Genomic DNA, 8,628 nt, shown 5'->3' with positions numbered 1-8,628 from the left:
CAAATTCCCTGGCCACAATCTTGTCCCCCTCCTCTTCTCCCTCTTCTCCAGCTGCTGGGGATCCACGGGAGCAGGAGCTGCACTGGCTCCATCCCCTCCTCTGGACAGTACCAACCAACTGCACCAAACCACACATTCTGATATGACAGATTAAACACCAAGAATGAGGAAATCAAACAACACACAAAATCTGCCGGGCGAGTTCCCTGGACAAATATTTCCAATTAACTCTGCAATGAGGGCCAGGTTCAGTGAAGCTGGCTCTGAAACCAGAAACCTCACAGGTGGCCAGGTGGGTTTCATGTAGCTGTGCTGTGCTAACACTGAAACAGCTTCTGTAAAATATACCACAGATCGCTTCTAATTTGAATATATTTGCATTAAAAACAATGTATTTCATGTGCTTTCAGCCAGCTACATCCTTGGTTAAAAGAGTAAAGCCTCTGAAATATTTGAGAGAATCAGTGCACGGAAGGGACTATACATTTGTGGTGTCTGTTCTTGTCTGTATAAAATGAAAATTGGAAATCAGGTTGCCCAGGTTTTCCACTTTAACGTAATTTTCTAGTTGCCATCTGATGTCAAACTGCTAATTAAACCCAGGTGGTGCAACAGTCAAGTGGTGAAAGTTTGAGGCTTGTGGCACAGAATACTTACAGTGTGCAGAGGCTGTAAGATTTTCCACTGAGCAATGTGATACCGGATTTAGAGCCATAAAGTTGTGACCCCAAACTCCCACTTGCAAAGACACAGCCCAGTGAGTAACAACTCCCACTACCCAAGAGTATCTCTTGTGCACATCACATCAACCTCTGATGGAACTGATGCATACTTTTCATTCATTTAGGTGAACTCATATATTGGCTTTTCTGCTTTAAATAAGGCAAACTTATGTCTTGGGTTTTCCTGCTTTAAATTCCTCACTTTAAAACATTGATTCAGATATCGTAACTTTTACATGAATATGCTGGAGGAATAAACTCCCTGTCAATTTCTATCTTTTTTTTTTCCTTTTTTTTTTAATAAATAATGTTTTGTCATATTCTACATAACAGCATTTTCTGTTTCCTCAACAAAAATGAGATTAAAAAAAAAAGAAAACTGTGCTAGGCTGCAGTCTCACCCACACCTTCTGCACCTTCCTTTACATTACAGCTGGGCACAGATCTATCAAGGGCAGCCAAAGGGCCTCTGCTGCTGTCTCCCTGCCCTGGGGGTGGCTGTAGCAGTGTTGCCTTGCTTGGCTGGACCAGGGCATTGCTTTTACCTGGATGTGTGGAGTCTGCAAGCCCCGAGGAGCAGCTGCTGCCCTGTCCATGTGTGTTGGACTCATCCACATCTTCTGAGATTGCTAAAGGCTCCTGGTTCCTCCACCCTCGTTGTTTGTGACCCCAGCCTGCAGACACAGCCTCCTGAAAGTTAAACTGCTGCACCCAGCCCTGTGTACACCCATTTACTCAGGCCACCATACGTAACCAATTAACAGAGAGGAACATTTAATATCAACATCCCCTGGCCAGGTCATTCCAGCCTAGATTTTAGATTCGTCCACAGGGAGCTCCAGTTTGGTCCTGCATTTATTTGCTCTGAGGTGCTGTCACCATGAGCTGTGACCAGGATCCCACCCTTTAGTCCAAAGGCACATGCACAGGAACAGCAGCAAGAAGCAGCAGCGCTCCAGAGAGCAGCATGAGCAAGGAGGAGAGGTGGGAGGACAAACAGATGGCAAAGACACTGAACAGCCCTCCAAAAGGCTGAAGTAGTTTAGGAGCAGAAGTCTCACTTTCAAGAGGGCAAAGGGGGAGGGAACAAACCCAGGTCCCCAATTTCTGTCATACAAGAAACAGAAAGTCACATATTTAAGGAGCAATCTTTAACTCTGGTTTGGGTTTTCTTTTATCCAGTACTTTATTTTTCTTATGTTTTTTTATTCCAGCATGATGCCAGGAATGGCAAACTGTATGCTGCAAGAGATGACTGTCCAGGTGAGTGATGTAGTGGTAAAACAAGAATTCCTAATGTCTGAGACAACTGCCCTTCCAAGGGGTGGCCTGGCTTTAAGGTGCAGAAGGACAATCAGCATGGGGGACAATCAGTCCCAGCCTTCATCACTGAGTGGGTTAAACACAGTCCAACAAAACTATCTGGACTTTCAAGACTTTCTCTGGACAGCCCAAGAGACCAGGCAGGGGAAAGGTTTATGCTGTGCTTGGAGAGGCGATGGAGGAGCCACCAAACCCCGGCACAGCACATGCACATCTGCACATGCACATCTGCACAGCCCCAGGTGGTCACTCCATCACACAGGGCACCCCACCATGCATCTGCACGTGCAGAAGCTGAATTTTGTGAAGTTATCCTTGCCCTGCCTCGTGACACAAAGGGACCTGGGGAATTTGAGGGTAAGGGCGTGTGTCAGTGGTTTTAGGAGAAGGAAGTGGAAGACAGAGGTACAAATGTGGGGATTGCTCTGAGCAGAGAAGCTTTTAGAAAACTGAGTGAGGCAATATGGACCTCCTCTGGTGACAGTGGTGTGCATCTTCACCTGGGGTGCACACACATTTTCCCCAAAAACACAGCCTTGCAATGAAGAATAATCCAAATTTGCACCACCAGTTGCTCCTTCCTGTAAGAAAAATTCAAATAGTCATGTTATCCACTCCACTAAGCTCTGCAGAAACACTCAGGGGACTAATGCTCTTCTGTAAATGATCCTGTTAAACAGATTCACAATTGGCAATTTGAATTCAACTATGTTTTTAAGTATGGCACAGTCTGTTAGTCCTGCTCCCTCTTGCTCATGCAGCTGCCAGCTACGTGATGGCAACGTTCAATGGAAAACATGCTTTTCTTTTGAATAATGGCAGGTATCTTCCCTTAAAAAATCCAATCCTGCAGCTTGGTTTTGCTTCAAGCATGCCAGCTGTCAGGAGCAGAGTCTGGGGAACAACTCCTGAACTTTGCTGTGGGAAAGGCAGGTTGTTTTGCTGAGAGCTGTTTGGAGCCTAGTATACAAAGAAAAGAGAAAATAATTCAAAATAATGGAGCATTCAAAAATCCTTTATTTGGCTAACACTGGCAGTAAATATCTCACTTGAAATACTGCAAGGAAATTCAGCTTGCCTGCATGGGAGAGCTTTGTAAGACCGGGATGCTAAACACACAGTAATTAACAGTGAGATTATAGCTCTGACAACATAAAGCACAGCACAGCACAAGGAACTTTCTAATATTTTACATTTATCTATAAGAACAAGGGTAGAGTTCAAAATAATGCAGGGGCTTGGGTGAAAGTTAATCATTCAACAGCAGCTCCTAGCAAGGATCCCCTGAATCACTTCTGGAATGGTGTTGGACTCTTTGTGGGCATTCAGGTCTACATAAGTAGATCATGTTTTGCAAAATTGGTGCCTGATATGCCAGCTAAAACAATCCAGCCTTATTGCTTATGCAAAGAGTGGTCTGAAGTAGATACAATAGAAGTACAAGGGAAGGGATACAGGACTTGCCTGATCATTCAACCGTAAGGGTGTGCTGAAAGATTTCTTTCTGAGCCTCCTCCAGCACAGCCCCACAGAGAAAGCTCCTGCCTGGGCCCACAGAAGTCTGATTACTGTGCACACCGTGCACTAGCTCGGCAGTTAAGTCATTCAGTAGTCTGATTAAAATAACATCTTCTAATTCCCTTTTTGTTGTAATTTACAGTCCCTCTCCTTTGGCTGAACCTGCCAGCCATCCTGGAGGTGAACAAAGAGAATGTGCTAAAGTTGCCAATTCTGGGGCCTGGTGTGAGAGAAAGCTTTTGTTTCCAGAGGTTGTATTTACTCTGGAGACAGTTAATCAAAGCTCCACAGAGCATTGTAATTCTTCTGTTCCTTTGGTAGGGGTATGAACTCTCGGTGTCTGATCCCTGCGACTGTCTTTCAAATCCCCTCAGTAAGCTCACTCCAATGTAACCTACACTAGGGCTGGTTAAGAAAGATCCAAGCTTTTTCAAAATGGCTTTAGATAATGAAATTACATCACTTGTGCTGTTGTATTTCCTATTAGCACCATGGACACCAGCTAACACAGCTGAAATGAGTATCAGGTACATTTCAGCAGGAGGACATTTAACACTCACAGCCCAAAAGGGGACCTGGATGGAGGCAGTTCCATTGAGGAAGTGAACATTTGGGACTATGTGGGAAATTCATAAAATGACTAATGTAAAATTGAAGGACGATTCATACAGAGACATACAAAACAGACAGGTGCTAAAAGTGTCTCATCTTCTTACCTTCTTAATTTGCTATTAACCTTCCTCTAATATTCCACGTTGCCTTCAACCATAAAACCTGTGTATACAGAATCGATGTGTGATAAGTCATTTGTCTTTCAGTTAAAAATCACACAGAAAACTCCCTCTAAAATCCTCTGGTGACGGTCTCACACACTTTTTTCAGGTACAGCTGAACAAAAATAACAATCCCAGTTCAGGCTCTTGATTTGATTTAACGCCACGTCTGGAATCTATGACAAAAGACTAAGGCAGAGCAAAACTAAACTGGAGCAACTGGTGCTACTGAGAATCTGACAGGTCTCATTTTCTTTGTTATGTCAGTAAGCTTTGCTATAAAGCACAACTTCCTCTTTTCAGCACAGAATTATATAGGGAAGAAGCTTCCTTGATAAAAGAAATTCTATGCTATTCAACATGCAAATATTATAAGCCTCATTTCAAATACAGATACTTAAATAAACAGATTCATAAAGCCAGCAAATGTTTCTTAGCATGGACATGGATGCCAGTTATCCTAGATAAACATTAGCTACGAAGATCACTCACTTATTTTTAAACTGCTATTTATTTTTTAAATGGTTCCATTACACAAATGGAAACAAAGCACGCCAGAAACAGAGTGCTCTGAGACAAGTCCCCTGAGCACTGCCTGCGTGCATAAATCCAGCTCAGAATATGCCCCATGGGCAGTGAACTCCAAATAATTTCAGCCTATCTCCTTGGAGAGAATGCTGTAGTATCTAGGATCAGTTCTGGGTGGTCTCCAGTTGCATTGGAGAGACTGTTTTAATACAGACAATTTAACATTGCAAAGTATTTTGGACTCTGGGGAACAATGATAGCGAGAAAACTGTGGAAACTGTGGTATTTGACACAGCTCCTTCACCATGAGATGAACCACACCAGCACCTGCCTATGTCACCTTCAGTTTGTTTGGACTGAAATTCAGCCAGGTAATTCCAGTGTTAGCCAGATGCTGAAGCTTGGAAAGGTGCCCCAAGCCACCGAGTTGGGTGGAAAAGGCATTGAACTGGGACACAGAGCTATGGATTTGTCCTGGGCTCACTCACTCCTGGCCCTGGTTCACTTTGCCTCTGCTCCAAATTTAGCTTTGGCTGGGGCTGGTGTGTGTTACAGCGCTGAATCCCAACAGCAGCACCAGACAGGCTGTGCCATGAACTGCTCAGAGGTAACCCTCACACCAAAGCACAGGAACAGCTCAGAAACCAACTCCCACCTCTCCTACAGGGAAAGCATCAGGCTAGTGCAGCTACACTCCATGTTCCCCAGGCTGAGGTCCGCTGAGAGTTGCCTCATCGTGTGGCATTTGCTTCTTGACTTCTGAGCAGTGGAAACCATATATACAATATCTTTCCTGCTCTCCCAGTATCACATTTCTATTAAAATCATTGCAACAGATACTACAGAAGCACAGTCTGTGCTCAGAAATAGCAGGAAAGGTGATCTGTGATACAAGCTTTGTGTGAAAGTGTAGTCCACCAAACGAATGCAATCAAGTCTCTGAAAGATAGGAGAGGAGAGCAATACAACCCTAGCCCACAAACCAGGGCATTCAGATGCATTAACAAAAGATTAGGGCCAGTCACAGAAAGATACTTGAACACAAAGCCCTTTTGTGACATCAGAAGATGATTGTTATCTAATAAGTTCAGCTCAATATCACCTGGAGCACTCTCGATTTGCTTCTGTGCTTCCTCACTTTTGCTTTCTAGCAAGAGGTCCACATCAAACCTGAGAAAAGCTGTTTCCAATGAACCACCTAAATTCTTACCCCATGCACTTTCTTCACACTGTGCCAGCACGCACCATGCCAGAAAAGTCACAGAAGGAATTCTACAAACAGTTACATGGGGGGCTTCTTTCTTTTGCAAAGTGCTGCTCTCCGAAGTGGCAGCATTTTGACTCTGTCAGGAGCTAAGATTGTGGCACTGAAAATCTACGATGAAATCTGTCCCCTACTGAATGGCAAAACTCGCAGCAACCTTAGCAAGACCAGGAACAGATTTAATGTCCTGTATCTATAGCAACTCAGAGGCATACATTGCATTTGTGGGACCTTGAAAGTCAGAAAGCAATGGGTGGTAATCATAACAAGGTTGTTTTTCCCAGGATTCTTAGAAAACAGAAGACAAATAAATAAAAATTCAGAATATTTTAACTTTTCATTTCCCCAATCCCTGTTCATGATCAGCTACAAGTCCTCAGACTTTCCCACTGCCAGTGGTCAATGATATCATTCACGGTGATTTTTCTACAACCTTCATTAGCTGGCCTTTCTTAGAGTTGTTAGAATTTCCTGTGGGCTTTGGTCTGACTTGTGTTTTTCTTGGCCATAAGTTGACCTGAAAATATGAGGCTATTTCAGGCAAAAGTATCAAAAAAAAAAGCATGCTTTTTCAAACAAAATGGCCACACCCCTGTGCCTCCTGCCATTCTGTGCAGTTAGTATTTTTAAAGCATGTTGTTTATTTGTTTATTTATTTATGCATTCAATTGAAATAGCAGGATTACTGGAGGCAACTAGAATGTGATTAGAGAGGCTGCAATTTGGCAGTAGAAATCACACTCTCTCAGAAAGAATTTCAAATCCATGGGGCCAGATGGGATCCACGCAGGGGTACTGAGGGAGTGTTGGGTGCTCTGCAGAGAGAGGCTGGAAGGAGGTTATAGCAAGGTGAGGGGTTGGTGGCAAGGGACAAGACAAGAAAAAATGGCCTCAAGCAGTGGCAGGAATGTTTGTGTTGGATATCATGAGAAATTGCTTCACTGAAAGGGTTATCAAGCATTGGAACAGAGAAGTGGTGGAACCGCTGTCCCTGTAAATGTGTAGGTGGGACACTTACAGGCATTGTCTACTGGTAGATTTGGAAATTATGTGTTAATGGTTGGACTTGATGATTTTAGAGGTCTTTTCCAACCTAAATGATTCTATGATTTTAGAAGTCCTCACAAAAAGACACTTACAGAATCTGTGCCATGACCAGCTCCATTGTTTCTCCCACCATCCAAAACTGGCTCCTCTTGCCACAGGATGCCACTCCATGCCCCTGGAAAAGCAGCCATGTCCCTGATGACCATCAGCACCAATCTGGGTATTCTTTGGGGATTTTTTTCCCATAGCTTTCCCCACAAGCAGGCTCTGATGAGATGGCAGGATTAGGTGACACCACAATACATGCTAAAACCTCCCCTTCCAGCCTCCCCTTCCCTTCTCAGGAACCTTCCAAGCTTGCCATAATACAAATTGACATAGTAATTTAACAGATTGCCTATATCTATGTGGACAACCAAATATATAATTGAAGGAATATTCTAATATTCAATTAGTCATATTTTTCAACTGGTATGAGCCTAACACTGTAATCATGACATTACAGGACACTTGCATAGTTTGATGTGGTTGTTTTATAATAATATACGAGGCAATGGCATCATTTTGTCCGACTGAAAATCTACATGGTGGCACTGAATCTAAGTTTTTCCAGTTGCCAAAATGAATCTCATTATTCTACAAGAAGAGATGAAAAAGTCCTCAAGTGAATTGCATATCTAATTTATTGAAAGCTGCATATGAAAGAAAACAATCTCCCACCCATAATCCTGTAGTTTTAGCCAGTTTTCCTTGCATGTAAAGGTAAAGTCATGAAACAACTGTAAATTATTCAGGATTTCTCCTTACTGAAGAAATGCACATACTGAAGTACAGACCAGTCTAACTGCTGCAAAACTACTTTGAAATAAAGGAAATAAAGTGATTGAATAAAATGGGAACCAATTTTACTAGTGGGATAAAGTAAGTGCAGACTGTGATATACTCTGAATTTTGTCAGGCTTTTGGCAGATTTGCAGGAGAAGTCACTTATGCTGTGATACAGGAAAGCAGATGAACATGAAAACAACCCTCTGAAACAACAGAGCCCATTCATTCACCTGGGGTAAATTTGGAAGTCTTAGAGGATATTCACCACCTAGGTGAGTCCTGTAGAATTTTAACTCAACATAGCTTTGGAAAACATCCAGTTTGTGGCTGTAACAGTCTATTCAAGCTTGTTCTATGATCAGAAAACTTGTGGAAGAGCTGTTAGGACAAGGCCAGTGAGACAAAGTTCTCCCCTGGAGCCAAACAAGGAATTCAGTGGGTACTTGGCAGCCTCTCAGCCCCACAGCCAGAGGGCACAGCAAACACCCCTGAGCTGCTCTGCACCTGAGCCCGAAACTTACATCTTCTCAGTGCTCACCTTCAGGAGGAGCTTTGTCTGAAGATATCAGTAGACTGGGGACACACCACCTCCTTCAGACTTTTGTTGCAACACACAGTTACTCCT

At 43.2% G+C, this 8,628-nt stretch overlaps 1 long non-coding RNA gene across 1 annotated transcript in view; it reads right to left on the bottom strand.

Moving 5' to 3' along the window:
* Positions 1-1,895: 1,895 nt before the first annotated feature.
* LOC136557055 (uncharacterized) overlaps positions 1,896-8,628 on the bottom strand; it is a 33,563-nt gene continuing 26,830 nt past the window's right edge. Inside the window, exons 3-4 of the long non-coding RNA XR_010783729.1 lie at positions 4,280-4,337; positions 1,896-2,626 (exon numbers count right to left, since the gene is read on the bottom strand). This is a non-coding gene — a long non-coding RNA (uncharacterized lncRNA). The remainder of the gene's footprint in view (positions 2,627-4,279; positions 4,338-8,628) is intronic.

This window comes from Molothrus aeneus, chromosome 5 (assembly GCF_037042795.1).
Source record: "Molothrus aeneus isolate 106 chromosome 5, BPBGC_Maene_1.0, whole genome shotgun sequence".
NCBI classification, from domain to species: Eukaryota; Metazoa; Chordata; class Aves; order Passeriformes; family Icteridae; genus Molothrus; species Molothrus aeneus.
The sequence above is the reverse complement of the archived record's forward strand: the minus strand, read 5'-3'. Positions and strand labels throughout refer to the sequence as shown.